Source organism: Bactrocera latifrons, unplaced genomic scaffold, assembly GCF_001853355.1.
Source record: "Bactrocera latifrons isolate USDA-ARS-PBARC rearing strain unplaced genomic scaffold, ASM185335v1 scaffold_22, whole genome shotgun sequence".
In the NCBI taxonomy this organism is placed as follows: Eukaryota; Metazoa; Arthropoda; class Insecta; order Diptera; family Tephritidae; genus Bactrocera; species Bactrocera latifrons.
Window position 1 is genome coordinate 302,309 of NW_017535741.1, and position 26,157 is coordinate 328,465.

The following is a 26,157-nucleotide window of genomic DNA, read 5'->3' on the forward strand; positions in this document are numbered from 1 at the left end:
TATGAAAGATTATTCCAAAATTTGCACTATACATATGTCGTGGATTTTTTGATTAAATTTCATATATGTAACCGAAACAACGGATTGCCAACAAAAAATGTTTTCACTGACCACAAAGCCACTTATAAAAGCACAAAACCGACCTAAGTAAGCGGATCATTAATTAGCGTTTTTTGGTTAAAATTAAATGCTAATAAATGAGAAATTAAGAAAAACTAATTAAAGTTTTAACCAAGGCTTATTTAAATTTTGTCCACCTTCTTGGCAATTTGTGGACACCACGCCAATAGAAATGTTCGTCTTTTGAAGCAAACCAATCATACACCCAACAGTAAATGCATGTCCGGTTGCCCCTATTAACCCATGGTTTTCTCAGTTTAGGATTCTTAAAGTAAATCCATTTTCAGCGAGAGTGACAATTTGAAGATTTTCTTACGTGCTTTTTATGCAAGAATCGTTTGGTTCTTTTTCGGTTTTCCATTTGTCTTTCATTCAATTCATGTGGCACCCGTTTTTCGCACTCTTGGATCTTTCCCATAGCTTTTAAAGTATCATCTTTATCCAATATTGCTTGCAGTTCGGCGTTTTCAGACTTATTAGTGGTCTTCCAAGCTCTGCATTTCTCACCTCAAAATCATTATCTCTGAACCGTTGAAACCATCTGTTGCATGATTCTTCGATAGAACATGATCATCATATGCTTCGACAAGCATTCGATGCGACTCTGTTTGATAGATGTCATGACAACCAAATGAATGTTCCCTGCCAACACTCTTGTATCTTAATGCTCACTTCATACCGATAGAGTATGACCACCATAGCTATCGTTAAACATATTCTTTACAGATTTGAGATTGATATCAACAGCTGAAAGAATGATGCTGAAGAAGGAGCAGTGAGCAACTGAAAACTGCAATCTATAAAACATCTTAGAAAAAAGTTAAAGATCTTTTCAAACGAGACTCTTTATGGTAAAATAATGAACTACTAAACTAAATGAAGAAGTATGTGTTTTATGATTCTATAAAGTTTATATTTACTACCGAAGTTGTTGGGCGTGGGCGGCAGAACCAATTCATTAACTGATGATAGAGAAATGGGTTACTGCGGTTATACTCGATCAGAGAAAACAATATGTTGACATTATTCTCCAACCAATGAATTGATCTGAAGCAGATCCAATCTCTTTCATCAAAAAGATTAGAGTCTTTTTTGAAAAATAAAAGGTAAAAAATATAATAGCTTCACGGAATATCAAGAAAATGTTAAGGACAACACAACTATCCTAGAGAGAAATTAGCTCATTAAAAGTTTTTGATCAATTGAAAATAGCATCCTTGAAATAATCGCTTGGTTTACGACTTTAGTAATGCCCAGATTTTGGAAGGGATAAAAATTTTTGCTTCCAACAAGTCACAAATTTGTCAAACGGCCTCTATAATCCAATAGCCAAATTTGTAGGCGTAAATTCCCGCATTCACAACACTTTTCGACAGAATTTAGATTAGCTTATATTATACCATGTATATTTCTTTGTTATTTGCCAAAAGTTTGCTTTATTGTCTACTCGTTGTCGTAATTTGTTTTCGCTCGCAAAAACTTTTATTTTCCGTATGCAAAATTTGCATTACTATTTCAGTCACGTTCAGCGCCCATTCACACATGTGTCGTTTAGATTCTGTGTTTATTTAACTCGTATCACACTGATCTCCTCGAAAAAATACACAAAATTCGTCGGAAATCAGGAAATAAGTGTATTAAATAAAGTGAATTTGTTAAAAGTGATATTAAGGCTCACATGTGGAAGGAATCTTTAGCGCTCTAGAGACTTTAAAAGCTTAAAAATTCTGCTATGTTACTGGATATACCGTTAATATTAGTTTGCTTAATTTATGTAGTAATTTAATAAACAGATGAAATACTTTTTCCGATGAATATCGATGATATCGAGTTGGATTCCATTTGGATCTCCATTTTCATCTTGAATTCTAGCATTGGACCAATGTACCTCTTGTGAGTAGAGTTTAGGAGATCTCCTGAATTAGCATAATTCACCTTGCCGTAATCGTTGGTGTTCTTACTGAGCACAATGCTCGGACGCTAGTTGTAAAAAACCTATGCACCTTCCTCTCCATTGTCCAGCCTTTGCAAGTCTGGGGCTAAAACATCACGGCAGTCTTATCTTCGGTGAACCAAAAGAAATAGCCGAAACTAGCATGAGCCATATATTTGTTTTACGCTCTAAGTACTTTTTCGATTTTAAGGGTCATATGATCTATAACATCGATGTTTTAGGTACCCCAACGAACCAGTGTTCTAAGCTGCCCAAGTGAAATCCTAGCAGGATCGACCCCTTAGCTTAACTTAACCTGTTCAGGTGTTCGATTATAAAGATTTGTATCGCCTATTTTAGGTCTATGCCTGGGTAGAATTATGGACCAATATTTAAGAAATGCTATATACGGTTAAGTCTTAATGCAAACGTGAAAGTGAAGACCTAAACACTTTGCTCGGGATTTAAATGATTTTTTTTTTTAATTCAGTGATTTTAAATTTCTTGAACAAAATTTGAGTAGAAGAGATGTCTAATTCAAAATTCACCTAAAGTACGAGAAATCTCAATCAAAAGCTTCTAAAACCCGATCACAATTTTGTGAAGCCCGTTCTTCAACGTGTTTTCGAAAAGACGGTCGAAATACTCCATCGAACGACGATGCGATAATATCATATGCAAGGTGCGTTCCTAAGTAAACAGGAATTTAAATCTAGCGCCCTGGTGACATACAGACTGATACGTTAGAATTCGCTAGCTTCATCGATTGTCCAGTGAGAATTTCATGATATTTCATTGATTAGAAGTGAAGTTATTGCGTTTTAATTGTCAGAAAATGAGCTTCGAACAAAGAGCCAACATTAAATTTTGTTTTAAAATTGTTAAAACTTTTACGAAACGTTTCAATTGATGAAACAAGTTTATGGCGACGATTGTCTATCCCGTAGCAGAGTGCACGAGTGGTTTCAACATTTTCAAAGTGGTCGTGAGGACATAATTGACGTGGGCCAATCAAAATCCGTGATCACCGAAAATTCTTTCGAAATTGTGCATGAATTCATCAAAAATCAATCCAAATCCTCATTGAAATTCATAGAAATGGAATTGAACATCTCCAAAGTATCGATTTCGACGGATCCTGTGTGCACGGTTTGTTCCGCACAAATTGACTGACTACCAAAAATTTCTCAGAATCGAACATTCGAAAGACGATTATTTGACCAAAAATCACATTTTAACCATTAACCACTCCCCGTATTCACCTGTATGGCACCGTGCGACTTCTTCCTTTTCGAAAAAATGCATTTGCCCATGAAACGAAAGCGTTTTGCAGACGTAGAGGCCATTCAAAAGGTTTGCACCGGCATAATGTTGGCCATACCGGCCAACGAGCTAGAACACTACTTCGACATGCTTCTGAACCGTGCAAAAAGCTGTATTGAAGCAGTAGGAAACTAGTTTGAATAAAATAAATTGATTTTGCCGAAAAAACTATTTGTTCTGTTTTTTTAAGTCCTGTTTACTTTGGACTCCACCTTGTATTGCTTATAGTCATGAATATAAATATATAGGTTCTTATTACAATAATGAAACAATTAATTAAAACGAAGCTATATCACTTACTTTTACGGTAATTGCGGTTTTGTGCCAACCCTTTATTCAGAAACAGCTAATTGAAAGAGTATTCGACAGTTATCTGAAAGAGAAGAATATGAAAATAATTTTGTTAATTAGTAAAGACTGTTATGCTCATAAATGTGTATGTATGTCACTTGTAAGTATGTAGAAAGTGTGGAATAATCTCAATTGCTTTTTATTATTCCTTTGGGTGTGAAGACAAAACATTTTCTGTTTGTATAAAACAAGACAAAGAAGATAAAGATCTCAGCCGAAAATTTATGACAGACAGACATGCCAATGAGGAAGCACTAACAAATAAGCAGTTATATGTACATATGAACTACAATATTTACTAATTAAATATTAATGAAGTGCCAGAGTTTCTCACAGTGGCGTGAAATTTCTTAATGAGGTGATGAGAAGTGCCGTTATGAATAGCAAACGTACCAGCTGTTTTCGACACGTCACTCGCTAAGTTTGAGCTATGCTAGCTTGTCAACAATTCTGCAATGCGAAACCACAACAATGAATTCTATAACTGTTTTCTATTCTACTTGTCTTTGATTATTATGTCAACGTAAGTGGTTTCTGATAGTTGTTTGTTCTATACAACTACTCTCAAATTTTGAAGATAGCTAATTATATTTAATTTTTAGAGTCTTTTTATTTTGCTTTAATCAACCTTTACTTTGGAATCTCTATCAGCCAATATTTTAGTTTTTAATTCCAAACCAAATAAATAAGGTATTTAACCACAATAGTATTGGCTCTTTAACAATCTTTCAATTCTGTAACGGTATTAGCGCTATTTTTTGCAATTTATTTCGTCCTATTACGTCGTCACCCAAGGAGCACACAAAGAGAAAAGTGTGTAATTAAAGCCTCTTCGTTTGCAAATGCATCCATCAATGGCATCTGCGCCACTCCACTGCCGCGTTGCTGGCGCTCAGTTAATAGAAACTCAATTTGCACTGACTTTATAGAGTGCCAAAGAAAACAAGAACAAACGGGAGTGACAGCATCTGTACCGACTAAAGTAACTTTGTAAAAGGTTTAGCACTTGTAGAGAATTAGCTGCAAAGCACTGTAAAAGAGAATTTCGATTGTATTTGTCCATTTACTATAGCAGAAACTCAAAGCTGAGTAAGTAATACCTGTCTGTGATTCAGTCAAGGTAAAGCTTAGAATTTTTTTGATCGATTTCAAACAAGCGAGTCGATTTCTATTACGAAATAACCTAAGTACAGTAATATTTGCTGAAAATTAAATATTGCTACTCAATTACTAATGCCTACTTTTATATAAGATTGTAAATCTCAGAAAGTACAAAGATAATTTTCCCACTATTAATATAGCGAAAATCTTCAGTCGATAATATCACGGAAATCGAATTTCCGTTGTGGTTGTGATGCAGAGGAATATCGCTCTTATTAGGAATATAATAAAATTATATGGTATGGTTGAAATTGTGACATTTTGGCTTTATTACTTCGAATATTTTATATAATTTATTGCTTCAATGGAACTTCGTCCATATGGTGTGACAGTCAGACAGCCAGATGATTGAAGGCACCTTTCTTTATAAGAAACGAAAAACTTTATTTCACTTTATGATAGCACCTAGATGGTTGATATTGACGTGTTGTATCAAAAACCTCGGATTATTAGTATCTGTCTTTAGTTTATGAAAAGTATGCAGCAATAATGCTTTCGGCATGCAAATAACACCAGCAAGTAACACTTCAGGCAAGCAAGCTTCATAGTATTTTCTTGTTCGCACTCAAAGTACGAAAACTTGTTTATTTATATACTCACTAGAGGACCCATCCACGCTTCACTGTGGCTGATACATAGATAATACTACTACTACCATCAATATAATTTCTATTAGTTCGATTATAACTGCTCGTTAATGAGATACAGCATTTTTGTGAAACAAATTGTGTTAGTTTACAAAAAAATGGATCGTAAAAGCATTTCGAGTGTTAATTGACCCAAGAGCATTGGTTTTTGGGGGAAAATACTGCTGAATTTGGGCTCTGCACCAGGGAAATCCACCGTTGAAAAGGGATTTGCTAGTATGAAAGAGGGGAAATGAGCAGAGACTAGAAAGAAGCCCCAAAGAGGCGAAGACTCTGTGCAAAGTGGGTGCTTCGCAAGTTCATAATCCAACAAAGACAACGAGTAACTCATTCTGAGAAGTGTTTGCGTGCTCTTAAATCGTAATGAAACCGAATTTTTTCGTCGGTGTGTGACAATAGAAACATAGCTCCATCATTTCCCACTGGAGCCCAATCGACAGTCATTCTAGTGGGCTGCACATGATGAACCGGTTCTCGGGTGTGGAAAGACGAAAGAATCGGCTATGACATCAGTCTTTTTGGGATGCACGTGGTATAATACATACTCAACAACTGATTACTGAGCCAGTTATAATCTATTTCACTACGTATTTGGTTGCAGTTCTTTTCTGCTATTATATACTATTCCAATACTTAGTAATTGTATTATTTTTGAGGATATTTAATTGATTCCTACAAACATGAATTTTGAACAAATGCTTATTATTTGAAACATAATTTTTGGCGAATATTTGGTCATATTTGATTTTCCAGATCTAAAGCCACACTGACAAGGTCCAATGAGTTTGTTGACGGTGGGCTTTAGCCTTTCACACAATACGTTCCATAGAACCTTGCATGCAATGTTTAGTATACCCAGTTGGCGCAGATTGCGGGGTCGTTATTTTTGTGGATTGGGCAGAGCACATTTAAATTCCAATCGTTGGCCATGCTTTCGTCCGATCATATTCCACAAAGAAGCTGAAACATGCTCCTTATCAGTTATCGATGTTAGGACCTCGGAGCGTATGCACATCTAAAACACTGGAGGTGTGTCTTCCGTCTATCAAAATATGATCGATCTGGTTGGTGATCCGGCGACAGAGGGGTGGCTTGATGAATTTTCTTATACTAGAATCTGGTACTACAGATAACCAGATTTTGGGACCGGAGATTTCCGGTGTATGCCTTCAAATTGTAATCCTTAATTCGTTTGCCATGGGGTCTCCCATCCGAGGATGATTGTTAGTTTTCATTGGGTACGTTTTTTACGTGGCGGGTTCTAAACCCAGCGCACAACCCTGTGGAGAGGGTGTTTCGCCTATTCACTTTAGCTCGCCCTCAAACGGATGTTCTTAGGCTGCCCTTGGTCAAAGACCATATGTCGTGACCTGCTTGAGCCATATGTAAAAGAATCGTTTGTGGCAACTCCCAAGTGAATGGCGATCAGAGAACTTTCCTCACTTGCGTTAGCTTCTACAAATGACTTAGCTCTATATAGCTGTAACAAAAAATACAACTGTGAGGGTATTTTAGCTCCGCTGCAGCCGAATTAACATTTTTTCTGTTTTTTTACAAATTTGTTATTCTGAGCATTTCTCCCCCTTTCTTATTATAGCGGAATCCTTTTCCTTCCGGAAGTTGAATAATTCATTTCATTTGCGCAAGAAATCCGAAGCGGATCTGTGCAACTAATCGTAATAAGAAAAGTGCAATATTTTAACAACTTGTTCATTTGCATAGTACAAACATAGTTCTGTTAGCCACCTTGCGTGAAGTTATTCCCTGCTTCCATGAGAAAAAAAGTCTGTTCCCACAACTGACGCGCGCCTTCCCGTTAACAAGTGCAACACCAAAGGGGGGTTTGCTTTTAAAATCTAATTGCGCCACTTGCATATCAATTAACGGTATGTCCACAGCCTCTAACACTCCTCAGCGCCACTATCGAGTGCAATCGAAGCAACTGTGAAGCACTCGAAGCTCTTCTAAATATTTTACAAATTGTTCCATCTGTTGTCGACGGGATTGTCGAAGTGTGCTTCGATGTACTTACATACATGCGCTCTTACATAAATATACACAGACTTAGAACACATGTAAATGATGTGAAGCAAAAACAGGGGCGTAAATTAACCATTTGGGCTTGGTTGTGGCATTTGCAAGCATACTCTTGCAACTCTTCCGCTTTTCTTCTTCCTTTTACCCACTTTCGCCCTAAAATGTTTGCATAAATGCTTACGAAGTGATTTGTTTTCTTTATTTTGCATGTGTGTGTGTACATATTTGTCGTTTATTGTGTTTATTACGAGCGTTAGTTGTAGTTGCAATGGAAATCTTTGCCGGAAGAAAGTATGGAAATGACTACCGATTGAAATAGAAAAAATTAGGTTTTTTGCAGCAATTAGTTCTGCTAGATAATCCCAGAAGTATTGTTTAGAAATGGCTAATATTGAAAAATTCGACAGGGTGTTGAAAATCATCTTAATTGCTATAGCTATATATAGTTCCATCTGACCTTTTATATTCCGAACAGGGTATATGTTTAGATTGGATCACTGTAGCATGTAGCTGTCATCCAAACTGAACGATTGAAGTATAATTCTCACAAGGAATTTTTGGTAATGTTTGTGAACAATAATTTTATTTCCTGTTATTTTTTATTCATGTAAAAATTTGCAAAATTTCTTTCATTTCCGTTTATATAGTATTCTTGGCGGTTTGGTTGAGATTTTACTGATCCATATACCATACTAACCAAAAAGATCCAAAGATGCAAAAAAGCATTCAGTGTGGTCACCATCCAGCTGGCGAAGTGGTTTGGAGGCGACTCTCCCGGCGTTACACTGCTTCGTTTCTGTGAAAAAGGCGTAAAACTGTGAGGAAAATGTACCACCAGGACGTTTTTGAAGGCGTGATAAAGTAATTAAGCAAGACTTTCTTCGATGGAGTGCATTGGATCTTTAAGCAAGGTTCTGCTCCAACACACAAGGCAAAAACCACGCAGCAGAAGCATTAAAGCAATATTCCTGGTTTCACAGTAGCAGATATTTGGCCTAAAATATGAAAATGAAATTTATAACACTACAGTTTGTAGTCAGAGTTGGAATATATGTTCTGTTAAATATCCCACAGAAATTAAGAGGGTCTTAAAAATCTTTGGTTCGAACAGCTTCGCCAATGCCAAGCAAAGTAGTGAGTACTGCTATTGATCAACGGAAGATTGGTTTGAGGGTTTGTGTGAAACCAAAAGTTGCTTCTTTCGAACAAAATCGCTCTTTTAATATATTCATTATTAACTAAAATTAAGAGTGTAAAGAATATCATATTTTAATTTATACAATTTGTACCAGAATTTATGGCAACATTAAGTTTATTTTAAAGTTATTATACGCACATACTTCTTTTGCATGACACTATAGTTACTACAAATTAAGTGCTTTATAAAGAGTTGATAGTATTCAAAAGACTTTTGCACGTTTTGCTTTCAGACTACTGAAGTTCCGCAACTCGTTTGCTTCGTATAAAATGAGTACATATTAATTACATTTGTTTTAAATTTTAAGGTTTTGCTTTTATCTACTTTTGACATTAACTTTTGGTTTAATTGACTTTCCATTCTTTATTGGCCACTTTAGTTTTCATTTTCCTCAAAGTATTCTTCGGAATAATCTTTTTGGATTTTCCGAGATTCAAGCGTCTCAAGTTTCTGTATTAAGGGACAATACTAGTGTGACGCACGAAAAATTAGGCGTAAGCATGAACAATTAAGAGAAAGTATGAGATTGAATATTTCTAACTTCTCCGAACGTAAGGTATGTTTTCAGCCATATTTGAAGATTTTTTTTACAAAAATTTTGAAAAATAACTAAGTTATGGGCTGTTTCGGAGGTGCCAAAAAAAATTGCCCCAACTGTTTAAATGATTCCGGCCGAATGAGTAGCTGAAATGAATTTTTTCGCTTAAAAAGAAGGATAGAAATGGAGAGAAATTGGTTCAGTCCGAGGCTTTTCAACACGAAGTCAAAAAAGAATATGTTAAAAGTTACTAAGAAAGTTCGACAATTACATTCTACAAGTACGGACAAAATTATATTTTAAACATTTCTATCTGCGTAATTAAAATACATACATAATACATAAGTTTCTTTTGTAATTACAAAAGTTTTTTAAGTTCATTAATGTATATTTATTTTAAATATTTTTTAATTTCCAAACAAAAGTTTGGTAATACCTTGTAATACCTTTTGCTACTAGCGACACAACACAATTATTCCCGCATTTTTGTGTTTTTGCCAACCACAAAATAAACTGTAAGCACCCTGGTAACTTTTACTCGTAAGCAGCTTACACGCGAAGTGAAATGTCTCCAGGAAGAACTCAGGGTGAGGGAGGGAAGAAATAAAATATGTATGTACATACATACATACATAACTGTATTTGCCAACCTAAATCACCACATTTTTACTGAGGCTTCTTTTTCTGTAATTTTTACTTCTTATTAAGAAATTGAACAAGCTGTTGTCTTCAGTTTATATTTGAACAATTTTAATTTTTTGAGTATAACGTGATGATAGGACTGCGAATCATAAATTTTAAAAGAGTTTATTCGACCAAGTATTATCGTAGTTTGAGTCATATTCTCCAGTAGTATATTTACTCGATGAAAGTGAAATAAATATTCAGGTTCAACCTTGATTCCAATCAAAATAATTTATGTGTTCTTTCGTCTTCAGTGCTAAAGCTTCCAATACATTTTTGCAATCTTGGTTTCATGAGTAAATGTTTTAGGCGGCTTGAAAAGTAGTAATTGATTAAAAGTGATCTCATGGCAATTATCTGAAAAAAGGTTCTATTGACGAACAAAGTTCTGTATATTTGAAAATATTTGATAATTAAAAATATATTAATTTTTTCTAAAAATCTAGATTTTATTTAGAATTTTAAACAGTTGTATAAAAAGTTGCTCATTTGTCGGAGCCGCCGATTTGGACCACTTTATCATATACCTGAAGCTGTTCTTGTAAGGTATCTTTTGTATTTGTGAAGAGTATATAGTTTCGGTTGAGCGGATGTTAACTTTTCCTCTTGTTCTTCTCTCCTCAGATACGATTCTTAAAGTCTAAATTTCTTTTTTTTGTGCAGATGGTGCTTCTGTGTAGGTAGTAGTTCTAAATATAAATATTGTTTTTATTCTGATTGAAGTACTACATTTCGGTGGACACAGCAGTTGCTTGCTATTTAACGAATATAATTTGATAAACAATTGCCTCAATTATGATGTTCTTTCTTTTGTAAAAAATGGGATTCATGTGGGTAGAAGTGCTGGTAGATTTCTGGGATTCAACAACTGATCAATAACCTTTGTAAACAGAGAGTAGTAACTAAAACAATACAGGAGTTTATGTTTGTCAATTGAACTGCTTGTAAGACAAAAAGTTTTGAGCAAAATTACTTCATGGAGTAAATTTTCAACGAATAAATATACTGAGAGAATAATGAGTTCCTAAAAACCAATGTTGATGGTTAGGTGATCGAAAACATTTCGACTCGCAACAGTTAGGTTTGCGTAGATAGATAGAACAAAATTGAGCCTTGCATTGCAACCTATGGTATATTCTGCCCTCTCCTATATCATATATGGTCACAAAGGTCAAGCACTCTGAACAATTTCAAGAGCTTGCTGGGCGCCACTGAGGTGATGTCATCGCTGCCCATGTAGATGGAGATTATTGCCTTGAGCCTATTTCTACAAATTGCTGGGCAATCTAGAATCAGGTGTAATTAAGTTTCCTGTCCATGACGCAAAACCTGTGGCGATATTGTTATAGTTTTTTTTTAAATAACTTAAACAATTCTTTTCGTTCGTTAATTTTCAGATATTTACGGACCTTAATTTTTTTTACCGTTTTATTATTAATCATAAGCGCAGAATGAATTATCGTTAAAAACTTGTCTTTTTGTTCGTTTTTTTTTTAATTTTTCTTTTTCCGCTCAGAGTTGCCTCCTTCACTTTGTTGTAAGTTTGCAATTTTCTTCGGATAAAATCATTGACTGACATGTTTTCGCTTTACCTTCCATACTTTAAATCCTTTTCCAATCAACTCCTCGGGCAGATCCTTTTGTTTGTTAGCAAAGTTTGCGAGGAAAGTTTTCTGCTAATGACACTCATTAAGATGCCAGCGTTTTCAATGAGAAAGAAGCGGAAATTTACTTCAATAAGTGTCATCATACTTGCAACTTTGCCACACCGAAATGAGCAACACACGCACGAAGGAAAATGGGGGCAACAGCCATGACAATGCCGTTACAAATTGACAAACGCTGACTTTCAATAGCAAATTAAAAGTAAATTTTAAACACTCGCACACATGCATACAAACACATTTTCATACTAATTCACAGTTCACTGGTTATGATGCACATGGTTCAATCTATCTACTTAAGTATATGTGCGTATATGTATATGTGTGAGTGCGTGAAATACTTAAAAGTTATTTGGGACGACACTTGCCCGCACTCGAATTAGGTCAACGGTAAATTTGGCAAAGTTTTTGGCATTTAAGGTGAAAGCGGGCGCGCATGCTGCAGCCGAGCGTACAAAAACACTGTAAGCAGCACAATATATGTAAATACATGCAGCTGGCAGTTTAGTTCAAAACAAAAACCAATCTATGCGGGCACTTAAATAAAGGGCCCCGTTGGAAAAATCAAAAGTGATCAAATTATTTTAATTAAATATAGTACCCTTCACAGATTTACACCTTATGCACAAAAAGGAATTAAAAAGATGTTTACCTTAGTTTTGATCGGTATGTTAGAATGGCAGCTATATGCTATACTGGCCCGATCTGATTAATTTATTCAGAGATAATGACACACAAGTGTCTCATACAATAACAGGATTTGCTTCTTAGGGAGAAAACGACGGGTGTCAAATGTCAAATCGATATCTCGAAAACTGAGAGACTTCCTCTCTTCTTTATTGACGTAGACACCGCTTACACGGTTACATACGAGTATACAACACTGCTTCCTGTGTAGCCAGGTCCTTCTCCACCTCGCCTTTCCAACGAAATGGAGACGTCGTGTACATTCAGAGTTGGAGTGTTTTCGTCCATTAGAATGACATGTCCTAGCCAGTGTGGCCGCAGCTCATCGTTCCATAGATTGCGGTAATCGCCGTTGCCTATGCGCAAAGGAGCATACTTCTTCCGCAGAACCTTTACTGTAGTTGACTATAACGTCACAATCAAAGGGGAACACTATAAAGTCTTATAGAAGCATTTCTTGTGTCTGAATTAAAGGATGTTGATGTGAACGACCTTTGGTTCCAACCAAATAGCGCTATATACTAGGTAGGTATTTTTTAGAGAATAAAGTTCGTTACAGTGTTCGGGAATCGTTTGTCAAGGTAGCTATTAGATTGATTTAACGAAACGATACAAACTTCAAAAGTTTTTAATAAAAACTTTAAATAATACGAAACTTTAATTGTATATATACTTTTATATTTCCTTAATGTACCGCCTTCCTTAGATATTAATCAAAACCTTTTTTTAAATTTTATTTAACCTATTCGAACGACAAATCGGCAAATGTAGTTTAAATCAGTTCATCTTGAACAATAGTGATGAGGTGATTCGATGTAGCCATATCCCTCAGTCTGTGCGTCCGTCCGTCTGTCAGCCTGTACATACATGAACTAGTAACCCAGTTTTTGGGCTACCGATTCGAATTTTCTTAAACCCAAGAAGCAGCTCATTTATCGGAACCTCCATACAAACTTAACGGTTAAAATCGAGATATTGTAGGAAACCTTTTTGCTCTAACAAGATTTCCCCTCAAAATTTACCTATATCAATTAAATGCCATACAAAAGAACTGATAAAAATGAAATTTTTGGTTAGAATCTTTTGTATTTGGAAAGAGTATTATAGCTTTGGTGCAACGGAAGATAACGTTTCTCTTTGTTTTACAATTTTTTTAAACAATCTAATGCATACTTGTTTTGAAACTTCATGGATGGTTTTTAGGAGACTAATTGAGCAATTTTCTTTTATAAATGTGTTCTTTTATTTCTTTTATCTCAAACTCGAAGTAGCGACTGGTTTGTGAATCCGAAACCAACTACTACCGACTCTCGACCCACAAAACTTATCAATTAAAGAGTTTCGAGAGTAATTCAGCCCACATGCTTTCATCTAAAATACCAAATTATATGCAAATCATATGTGAAAGCATGTGTAGCTTCGCCCGCATATGTTACCTTATACAAATATAAAAGTTTAAGATTACCTATGTATTAGTGTATCTATATACATACATATGTGTGGTTGTGCTACGGTAGCAAACGATACATCCAGCTGGCAGTATCAGCATAACATTTTCAATTTGCGCACAACGCACACCGGAACTGCAAAATTCGCAACACATTATTACATATTTAAATATCATGCCAATTTGGATTGCTAAAGTTTTCTCCACTCTCGAATTGTTTCCATTTAGCAAACAAAACGCCTTTCACTGCCACCGCTTTCAGTTGCTGAATTAAACTTTGTTGTTTCTATTCTGGTTGTTACTTGTTATTGCTTTTGTGGTTGTTTTATCAAAGTGGGCGTATTTGTTTTGGTATTTGTGTGTGGTTTTTGCAGTTGTTACAAATCATCTCTGAATTGCCTTTAAATTGGATGCTTGCAAATGTTTTCACTTACTTGTTTATGCCGCTGCGGTTGTGCTCACACACGCATCAACAGACTTCACTTTGCCTATTCATTTAATTTGTAGATAATTCTGTTAATTAATGTAGCATTTTCTGAAATTGACAGAAAGTTGTAATTTATTTACTGCCGAGGCGTAATTTGAATAACGAAATTTGAAGATAAGCGTTTAATAATGATAGTGAAACGATAAATGCTGGCAAAATAAACATATATTTATGTCATAAATTACCTACTATGTTAATTTTGTTAACTAAAGTGTAATTGTAGAAGCATTAAACAAAATATTAGAGGATTTACACTAACTAAAATATTTTGAATAGTCATATAAACGCATACTACGACGATACCCAAATGTATGCCGGGGCGTATGAATAACATAATATTCCCTTTTGTGTACTAAAGAGGCCGAATAGACTAGTCTAGGATTTTGAAAAAAATCTATTATTGTTTTTGGCTAATACACACTTAAGGGTCCTAAAAATATAATTCATTTGGTAGAATCGATAAATAAAGTATTTTTTGTTCAATCCGCAACAAGATTCTAATTTAATCTTTTAATACCCTGAACTGGATAATCTAGATCGTAGACCAAAGAAAGTATGAATATAAATAAAAAGAGTGCCAAGCTGAGTCGATTTAGGGATAGCGATTTATTGAACCAGACAGACGGACAGACGTCTCATTTTGGAGATATTATGCTGAAATTTCGCATGCGTCCCTATATTCATAAGAAGCTGCTTTGTCGGCACCTCCGATACCGGATCTCTATAGCAAATAGCTGCCATACAAAGCGAACGTCAAAATCAATTTTTTTATGGGGGGGAAATTTAAGGATTTTGATTTGAACGACCTTTGGTTCCAACCAAATAGCGCTATATGCTACTCAACAAGGCAATCAATTTATTGATGATAACTTTTGATGAGCACGCATCATAAGCCTGCGGTTTCGCCTCCTTAAACGGATTTAACGCGCCTAGACTACTTTTAGATGGTATTTTCCAACGTTTCTTTCTGTGTGCCACAAAATTCATCGCAAGCTCAATATACCCTGTTCAGGGTATAATTATGAGCATTAACGAACTGAAGCTATTTTTTATTTTTACGATAGTATTTCTCGTCAAGTCTTGGTCCTTATCAAAGTATTTCCCATAGAAACATTTTCTAAAGATCGTGGTTGGAAAATAAGCTTTACGGAGCCCTAAATTATTAAAAATATATTATTGGACTTCGTATCAGGTCGCAGGTGGTTTTTCTGTAGTCACAGATATTCTGCTTGAAATTCATTCTAACCAAAAGAAAAAAAAATGATTTTAGCTGGCTCCGATGGCCTTTAGCGAAGCTCTTTTCGGTATTCGGGAATCGGATGTCACGGTCGTTGTTATGTGAAAAGAAGTCATGGCTTTCGGCCGATTTCGCCCGGCAAACAACCAGAGGATTACAGTCCATAATTTGCGATGGTATAGCATTAGAACTTTCGGGAAATATTTACATTTTAATTTAATATTAAGCCTATAAGAAGACGGAATACTCCATCATTCACTTTGTAAACAAGGGGGAGATACCTTTTCCTAAAGTTTACCACATGAAATTTGATTTATATTTATAAAACTTTATACGTTTTCACTTAACGACATTTTGTAAAATGTTTCTAAACCTGAAAAAGTAATTTTCCGCGCAATAATTTGAGCCCAATTAGAATATCGCCACCACGGAAACCTAATTTGCCGATCTGCAGAAAATGAAAATTTCGTGCGAGTTGGAGAATCGCTGGGTATTTAACGCATTATCGAGCTAAAATGAGAATATTTTTTAGAAATAAATCGTTATTTTTCCACAACTTTAGTTTTGTCTTTGTATTCTTAACAACTATTGCACCACCTTCACGTTTGTCTAAAGAAAACAGAAAGTCTTTAAATATGAATCGGAAAAGCGGTATTCACCTTATCAGTTTTAACTTTTCAGGCAAAAACAATGAGTATTAATAAATATATTTACGGGAAAGAGTCTTCAGCAAATATTGAATAACAGATTTCAATGAAAACAATGTCACAACTGCAGCGGAGACAAAGATAATGCGACTTGCATACAAAGTAAGCTCATACGCAAACACGGCGGCGCTCCGATAGGGCGAAGCGGATGTAGCGGAAGTGCGTATTACAGTTATTATGAAGCTATTACGTTGGATTATGGAGCTTATACAAACAGATAAAATGGAGTAATGAAAAAAATGGAAATGAGCAAAATAACGGAATAATAAAATGAATAAAACCAAAATAAACAAACCGACAAGGTAGACTCGACGCGACGTGGCAACAGCGCGCAGAAGGCAGGAAAGGACCAAAACGGCAAAGAAAAGCAAAGCCAGCGATAAACCCGAAATAAAAGTTTAGCCGGCAAGGGACTCCACCTAATGTGTGGTAGAACGCTTAGTGAAATTTGATCGTTTCGACGCAGTTTATTATAGTGCTTGCCCTACGCGTCTAAGAGCATGCTGTAGTTTTGTGTTTTTACAGTTTTTTTTGCTGCGGCTTGTGACCGCCATCATCCTTGATGGCATATTTTGATGAAATAGTTTTTGTTATGTTCTCTTTCCTCGATGCCATCCTTATTATGCGTTCAATCTCAAATTTAATCGCCGCAGCGGCGTAAATATGATGAACTCGAAGCGTCTGAGTTTTTGTATGTAAGAATGGAGGCATATGCTTTCATACATTTTGACATAAAAACAAGTACGTGTTATGGAAAAATTGCTCTTAAATATAAATCACCGTCTGCCACAAGTGATTAAGATAAATTAACCATGAACGTAAATTGAGAAAGTTGTTGGTTTAAGGCGCTAGGTGGCATGCTGAGTAATACCTAATTGCAGGATGTCGATTAAGTAGAGCTTAAAGTTTTTTTAGAGTGAAAGATACAAGAAAAATATTGGGTTGGGAAGTGGTGTGATAATACAATATTGATTCAAAAAGTACTACCAAGATTAGGCTAGAACTAAAACAACAGTAAATGTATTTGTTAAGACTGAATATTGTCTGTGTAATACTTTAGTAAGTCTTTGAATTTTCCTCAATATGATATTCATCTGAAGGTTAATCCTTAATGATACTAGAGATTCCTTTTACTTCAATTAATATACTCAAAAGTTATACAGTTGTGTGTTTGAAGATTGGAGATATTTCGTCTTGCCTTCGTTCACTACCAGACCCATTTGCTTTGCTTCCCTATCTATTATGGAGAAAGCAGAACTAATATCATCGGCGTACACCAGCAGCTGTACACTTTTATAGAAAATTGTACCTTCTGTATTTAGCTCTGAAACTCGTATTATTTTCGCCAACAATAGATTGAAGAAGTCACGCGATAGGGAGTTGCCTTATCTGAAACTGTTCGGAGCGGTATTGCTCAACGTCAGTTTACACGACCGTTCTAGTTTTGCGGGCATACCAAATTAAGCCATAGCGGCACAAATGCAGCTTCTTTTCGTGCTGTCAAAATCTGCTTTTAAATGGACGAAGAAGTGGTGTGGGTCGATCCTCTTTTCACATGTATTTTCCAAGATTTGGCGCATGGTGAATATCTAATGAATTGTTGATTTTCCAGGCCCAAAGCCACACTGATAAGGTCCAAACAGTTTGTCACGGTGGGCTTTAATCTTTCACATACTATGCTCAATAGAACCTTATATACGGAGGTTTATTTCCACCACCGGTTTCCCTTTTTGTGAATTGGAGAGCACACTTAAATTCCAATCCTCGGGTATGCTTTCGTTCGATCATATTTCACAAAGAAGCTGATGCATGTTCGGTCCTTCGCCGCCGTATTTGAATAGCTCTGCCGGCAATACATCGGCCCCTGCCACTTTGTTGTCTCCAAGACGGCTAATTGCTATTCGAACTTCTTCATAGTCAAACAATGGAACCACCGCTTCATCGTCGTCGATTGGAGAATCAGCTTCACAAATCTCCTGGTGTTTTGCTTTCACTGCAATTCAGCAGGTTGGAGAAGTGTTCCTTTCATATTTTGAGTATGTTCTGGACATCAGTCTCTGGATCACCACTGGGGATTCTACAAGAGTAAGAATTCTAGTACTCACTCATTTTGGCCTCTCTCCAACTCTTGGTATCTGTCTCATCCGGCGGGTGCGTATATTCGCTGCAACTAGATACTGTTCCGACTCATGCTGGGACGTCGGAACGCCCCCACGTCGAAAACACTGGGGATATGTCTTCCGTTTATCAAACCACCTGGTTGTTAGATTTTCAAACCGGAGGCAACCAGATAGCTTGATAAATTTTCCTATGTTGTAATCTAGTACTACAGGTAACCATATTTTGAGCCCCGGCGAAATCGATTAGCCCCAACTCATTTGGATATGTTTCATCAAGGAGGCTTAATTTACTGACCGTTGTGCCAAAGATACCTTCTCACAGGTCCGCTCTAAGCGCGCTTAGAAAACATTTTTGGACACATCGTTCTTCGCTTCCGTCCGGGAGAAATATTCGAGATTATATTCTTTCCCCAGCTTGGAATTTCAAGATCCATTTATTCTGAAAATACTTTTCATAAATCGTCATCCAACGAAAGCTTTCATGATTAATCGTATAGAAAATCTAAGTAGTGGGAGCAAACTTAGATCTTTTCTCTTTTTTCGAACTCTTCAATGCGCTAAATATCTTGCACAATACACAATACTTGGCATTTATATAATACTTGAATATTCACATCTGTAAACTTCTTCAACAGGCACACAGCAAACTTCGAGCAATTTGAAGCCACTACAACTGTCCAGGGTCCAGCTGCTGGCAGGAAATTGATTACACCGACACAGTAAATTAAGCAGACATTATCTGTGGCTTAAGTGTGACCCTCAACTTCAACGAACAGACACAAGCAGCACTCAGACGCTACGATTTCGCAAAACTAACAAATGTGTGCATTAAGAGGAAAAGTTGAATTTTCAGCTTAACCCTTGACAGCAAAACTAATTTTAAACTGGCGGCCGCAAATCAGCAAACTACATAAATTCCAGAATCATACGGGCAGAAAGATTGTGAGGGAGTAAATGGAGAAGGTGGAGTGTGTAGGGTGACAATTTAGTCAGTCTAAGTGTTGGTTAGTTGGGTGTTTAGACGCAGATGGGACATGACTACCACACCGCTCTGTAGCTGAGGGTCGGAGAGACATTGAGCCACAAACCACACTCAGCTGCTGCGGAGCTACAAGGCAGCTATTGTAACAAGCGTGTGCGGCACGCCCACCTCCGAGTGCATGCTTTGGGCGGACACTACTAATTCGCCACTATCTACTACTGCCACAGACCAAAGTGTGTGCATTCACGTGGGTTAGTTGACTTTGCCACAACACAGACTTTGCGTGCGGCGATTGCAAGCAATAAAATTTATCAAGTGCACTTGTGGAGCACACAAAGTGGTTTAAGTCGGCGCCAAGAGCAACACTTTCAGCCATTGGTTGCAGCGTATGGTGGATGTGGTGGGTGGTGAGTTTAAGCTGCAACCTGTCGCCCACTTCAAAGGCAGAGGCGCGTCATGAGTGTTGTCTGCTGACGGCTGCCAACTGCCAGTTGCATACAAATTGCTTGATGTTGCATGCAGTAGTCTGTGCAATTGTGGGTTGCAACCATTTTATTTGCAGCATTTGTAGAACTCGTTGACTTAACATTTAATATATTTTCCTGTTTGCTCGTTTCTACCACACAAAGTTTCGCTTTTTTGGAGGTATTTCTTTTCTATAGTTTCGGTTGGCATCCGTTTGCTGTTGCAACAATATGCGGCATGCAGCAAAAATTGAAAAAGTTTTCGGATTCACATTTTTCGGCGTTTCATCGTGTGTGGGAAAAAAGCGCTGTGAAATATTTGTTGCAATCAAAAACTTAATTTTTGTTGTTGCAATTTCCGTTGATATGCGTTGAAGCGCCGCTGATGGCTTTTCGATTTCGTCGATTTCTCTGCATTGAGTGGAAGTTCTGCTGTCACTTTGATTGCTGAGCTTTCAGCAATAAATTTGATTATCACCTGGACTTAATGGAGTGGAGAGGCGGATGAAGTGGTCATTGGTAATGTTGTGCAGCTCTGAAGTGATAAACATTTTATAGAGAAATGGCGACGAGTTCGTATGTAGGCATTTTAAAAATTTCACAGAAGAGTTGGTGTTTGTTATAAGCCGCCTGAAAATCCTTTAGTTGAGAGTTATCGAACTTTATACCGTGAACAGGGTATTTAAGTTTGCCACAAAGTTTGTTACACTCAGAGCGTCGATTACCACATATGTTATATAAAGTATATATGTAAATTGTTAACCTGACGAGTTGCGCCCAAAGCAACACTACAACCTCCGAACATATTGATTCGACTAAAATAGCATAGAACTATAATTTTTGGTAATTAAACTAAAAACTAAATAGAGACGCACCACTCGCAGTGATAAAAGTTCCTTAATAATTCTAAGTTCAATTTTTTTAAATGTCGACTGGTTTCTCTAATCGAAATTATTCATTATACTTAATTGTTTCTTATTTTTCGGAAACACCCCATCAAAAGCACTTGTTATGAGCAAAAATATTGAGGCTTTGTTCATAATTTTAAAATTCCTAATTTGCTCTTCAAAACTATGTTGTCCCCTTAAAGTAATCCACCTGGTCCTCAATATACTTCAATGATTTTTCCAGTCCTCGAAACGGTTGTTAAAGTCAATTTCCGGAATGTGATTCCGTAGCGATTCATGTTTAATGTTTTCACATGATTTAAACGGTTCCCCGAAGAGGTCGTTTGAGTTTGCTGAATAGCCAGAAGTCACACGGAGCTAAGTCAGGTGAATATGGTGGTTGCGGGATGATATTGGTTGAAAATTTGGCAGAAAACTCAAAAAGAATCAGTGCAGTATGCGACGGTGCATTATCGTTGTGCAAAAACCAAGAACTGTCGGCCCATATTCTGGCCTCTTTTTATACTCTTGCACCTTGTTGCTACAGAGTATTATAGTTTTATTCACCTAACGGTTTTACGTATCACCTAAAACTAATCGAGATAGACATGGGGTTATACATACTATATGTATATATACATATGTATAATATATATCAATAAATAATAATCTAAATGCGACAGAGATGCAAACATTTGCCGCCGCGATAGTATATAAGGCTTTATAGGGGGCGGGGTATATATATATATCGCGGGCAGATTGCCCAGCAGATAAATATCTTTCAACTTTTCTTTTAATTTCTTCACTTACACCACGCATTATAAACGGATTTTACCGTAACACAATAAAGAAATAAGAATTTGTGTCAGAAATTTCAATCTGAATATTAAATTGCAATGTTTACTTAGTGGGTGCAAAACTGGAACAATGTAGCTATGCCATACTTTTATTTTTTTTAGGCCTTGCCACATAATTTCCCGCTATTTTTTTAGTCATAGAGTATTTCAACCCACCTAAAAACGAGATATTGGATCAAATAATAAAACAAATAATCCATCTATGTAATACAGTCCATTAAAGTTCATTTATGTAATTATTGTTCCAGCTTTGCTCTTCAGTGTATATGTAACCTGGTCTACGAAAAGGGAACTAACGTGCGAAAACTAGTTTTCTGGGAAATAGCTGTTAAAAATCTCATCTTCCATCCGAATCAACTAAAAAGTGAAAATTATAAGCCCCCTTTCCGTAGACCAGGTCACTTATATGTATATACCATGTGCCCAAAAAATAAGGTGACATTTGAATTTAAACTGCGCGCGTCGAAGGATTTTTTGAGCAAAGAATTTGCATTGAATGATCATTTCGCCAAAAACTCAAAACATATCGTTCCGCAACTACCGTATTCGCCTGACCTGGCGCCGTGCGACTTCTGGCTGCTCACCAAGCTCAAAAGACCGCTCCGGGGACACCGTTTTTATACGATATTCAAGCCGCAGCGAAGACGGAACTGCAGGCCATCCCGGAAAGTGACTACAACCAATGTCGAAACATACAAGATTGGAAAATCCGTTGGAATACTGTACTACATCTAGTGGGGATTCCTTTGAAGGGAATGAAATTGATTTGGAAGCATAAATAAAGAATTTTCAAAATAAATACAATGTCACCTTATTTTTTGGGCACGTACAATGATTATAAAAAATGATAAAATTGGACAACAACTGCTCAAAACTCCAATTACGGAACATAATCTCTAGATGATGAGAGAGAAGTCAGAGTATACAAATGATATAACTGTTTATGTAAGATCCAAGCGGTTCCGTTTGAAGATTGCGAATTTTAATTTTTATTGTTTAATTTTCCGTTTCGGCATAATGTAAAATGTTTTCATAGCATCGAAAGCTATAAAACACTTTTCCACATACAGTGTTTATGCACTTTATTTACAACAAAAACAAGCGTTGGACGCACAAATTTAAAGTTTACAGTGACGGCAACGAAATTACAGGGAAACATTTGAATTGGGGTCACTATTTTATGTTCTCATGGTTATTGCTCATGCCATTATTGTCATACGCATAGTTGTTGTGAACAAGTGTATAATACAATAAAATAACATATAAAATATGTATATATGTGTATGTGTGTATGTATGTAGTTACGCTACGCAGCTTTCTTATCACCTTTACACACACACACACACACACACACCTGAGAGACTATCGCACACCCTAATTTGCAATGCAATAAATAAACGACGAAATACAACAACAACAACGCATAAAGGCATTGTTCATTTCGTTTGCGAAAAAAAGGCCAAACGGCGCTGAAGATTGCGCGCGTATAACAGGAATTTAATTAAATTTATGCCGGCTCAGTGGCAAAGTGTGAAAAATCGTTTTTCAATCGAGCCGAGCGATGGGGTGCGCCTACAGTGCGCGCACTTAACTTTGACTCGCATATCGCTTTGTTATATATATATATGTGTGTGTGTGTGTGTCTGTGTGTCTGCATGGGGAAATAAAGCCACTGCGCGACATTCAAAGCGAGCGGGCCGGGACTTTGGGGCATGCAACCGCTTACATAGTGGCCATAGTGTATGCATGTACATGAGTGTGTGAACTCCATGAAAACCGCAACTGCGCACAGCAAGTAATGTTACCCACAACCGCTAGCTTTGGTGTACTTTTCTTATCAGCAACGGTAATTAAATGCTGCTGTTCACTGCTGAATTAAATGCATTGGAATTAGACGAGCTGCGATTCGCGTTACACTCGCGAATATGGCTTTGGTATGGTGGGGAGATGGGTAAGTTAGAAACTGTATATTGTATTTCTTAATGTAAAATGGTTGATTATTATTCGCGTTCACTTATGAGTGTCTAAGGTAGAACGATACGCCTCTATATGTTTGCAAACTACGAGTTCTTGAGTGACTATATCAAAATATACCGATACTCTGCATACAAATGGATCTTATATTAAACAACCCACTTAACGACAGTACCCACTTACACTTTTTCGACAAATATATGGGATCTTGCCATTTGTGAAGATTCTAGTAAAATTTAATACAGATTTTTGAGAAAAAACACTATTTTAGTTTTCGAATTTGTTTCACCTTGCTAGCAGTTTGACCTGATATATACGTACTAGATGTTATGTACATATGTGTTTTGGTAACAGAAAAACTTATATACAGCCGTTTCGCTTAACTCTGATTCTACTCGATAATTGTCTTGCAGGTTTTGGTAAGTTGCTGTCAGAATAGCAAACGATAGAAACATTCGGTGGCACCGGAGCTACAACACCTTTTACCGATGCATATCTTATAGCAACTATCTAATATCTAATAACGTGTGATCCAATTAGAGCTAAGAGGTCGATCGCGGCCGTTATCGCGATATGACAACTGACTATTTGATGCCTGAAATAGAAACTCGTGATTTGGTTTCAATAACACGGCGTCACTTCCCACACATCTCATCAATCAATGTATTTATTGAGAGAACACACACCGTTAGACTTTTTCCTTTGGGGACATGTAAAGTTCAAAGTCTATATGGACAATGGACAACTATCTGAAACGTAGCCATCCCCAACATTTGAAAGAGAAATGCCAAAGAATAAAAACCGAAAAAGAAATGCCAAAGAATAATGAACATTTCGCACTAAATTTGAAGTTTCTGTGTTTATTTTTTACGTAGGTGTCCTCGAAATGGATTACTCTATAAGACTAAAGTAATAGTAAAGATTTTGATAAAGTAAACCATTCAATTCATTTGAATAAACTTGTTCTTCTTGGTTTTCAGCCAATATTTCTAAAATGGGTTGCTTCTTATCTTAGTAATAGAATCCAACAAGTCATATTTAACGACACTTCTTCTGACATAATCAATGTTCCTTCAGGCGTTCCTCAAGGTAGCCATCTTGGTCCAATTCTGTTCTTTTTATTGATAATGCTGACGAAGTAAAACTTTTAAAACTTTTTTTTTACTTCAAACAGCGTAAGATGTCAGTTGCAAACAACCTAGTTTCTTGGTGTAATATGCCATTGAACCTTAAAAAATGTAAAACGATGTGCTTTTCACGTAGAGCTGTAGTTCCTAATTCATACGCTATACAAAACTTTAGATTGGAGCAAGTTAGAGTTCGTTCAAAAACAATTTTTACTTTTTGCCTTAAATCATTTGCATTGGGATTCCAATTTAAATCTTCCTCCTTACACTAACCGTKTAAAACTTATAAATCTCCCGACACTCGCTAGTCGTAGGGAGATGCTTGGTATAATATTTCTTGTAAACTCATGAATGGGTCAGTCTGTACCCCATTTCTCTTATCTGATATTAATTTTAACGTTCCCGCTCGCTTTACTAGGCAGTTTAGACCCTTACTTTTAAAATTTTCTAGAACCAATTTTGAGTTAAACCAACTATTCCGCCGTGTATATCATGATTTCAATTATCATTCCAGAACATTTGATCTAACAGACTCACTCTTTACAATAAAAAAAATTATTTTATCGTTGGGTGTTATATAAACCCCAAGAAACTCCACCTTCCGCTGGCCCGACAGACGCCTGACTGCGCCAGATTTCTTTTATGGAGTTATGTCAAGTAGGAGGTTTACAAAACAAAACCCAGAAATTTGACTCAATTGAAGCGGTCTATTAAATCCATAATTAAGGCAATCTCGACTTCAACCATTCAGGCCGTAATGAATCAATTTCTAATTAAGTGTCGCATATGCTTGAGGGAAATGGAAGTAATTTGCGGTGTATATTTTTATAAGATAATTAACTATATAAAATAAAATAAAAAAAATCTTATGCGTTGATTAAAAAAAAAAGTTCATACGAATTGTTCACGTAGCATTCATATGTCACCATGTATTTCCGATAGTAACGTGAACTTGAACAACAATCATGCCAAATCGTGAGGATATTCTCCCAAAAAAATATCTATATAAGAACTTGATTTTGATCAATCAGTTTACATGGCGGTTCCGACAAGAGAGCAGCACATCACGGCCATGCCCCCAAATTTCAGTTCATTAGGTAAAAATTTATTTGAAGCACTATAGTGCAGCTATAAATTAAAATATCAAACTGTAATTTAATGACGCACATGGAAACAGAGGAGTAGAGAGCATTTTCTTAAAACTTTGCAGGAAATGGTGGTGGGACCGTCCCCTAATAGGTTAAATTTATATATCTTCCAAAGCTTCAATCTTAAACGATCACTTAAGATCAGTGAAACTTGCTGAGAATAAGTCTCCTAGCATCTTCATTACAGTGTGAAAATTATGAAATCGGATATAATAACCACGTGAAGGTGAAACTGCATTTTACTCACTTTGCAAAGCATACCATTCACGGCATTAAAAAAATAACAACAAGAAAGTCAAATAAACAAAAACCAGCTAAAGTTAAAATAAACACAACAGTCCACGTATATAATAGGAACTGCAATAAAAAAGTCATAA

The 26,157-nt window shown here is 36.3% G+C and overlaps 1 long non-coding RNA gene across 1 annotated transcript in view; it reads right to left on the reverse strand.

Moving 5' to 3' along the window:
• Positions 1 to 3,672: 3,672 nt before the first annotated feature.
• LOC108968561 overlaps positions 3,673 to 26,157 on the reverse strand; it is a 37,264-nt gene continuing 14,779 nt past the window's right edge. Inside the window, exons 2-3 of the long non-coding RNA XR_001993339.1 lie at positions 14,225 to 14,325; positions 3,673 to 3,749 (exon numbers count right to left, since the gene is read on the reverse strand). This is a non-coding gene — a long non-coding RNA (uncharacterized LOC108968561). The remainder of the gene's footprint in view (positions 3,750 to 14,224; positions 14,326 to 26,157) is intronic.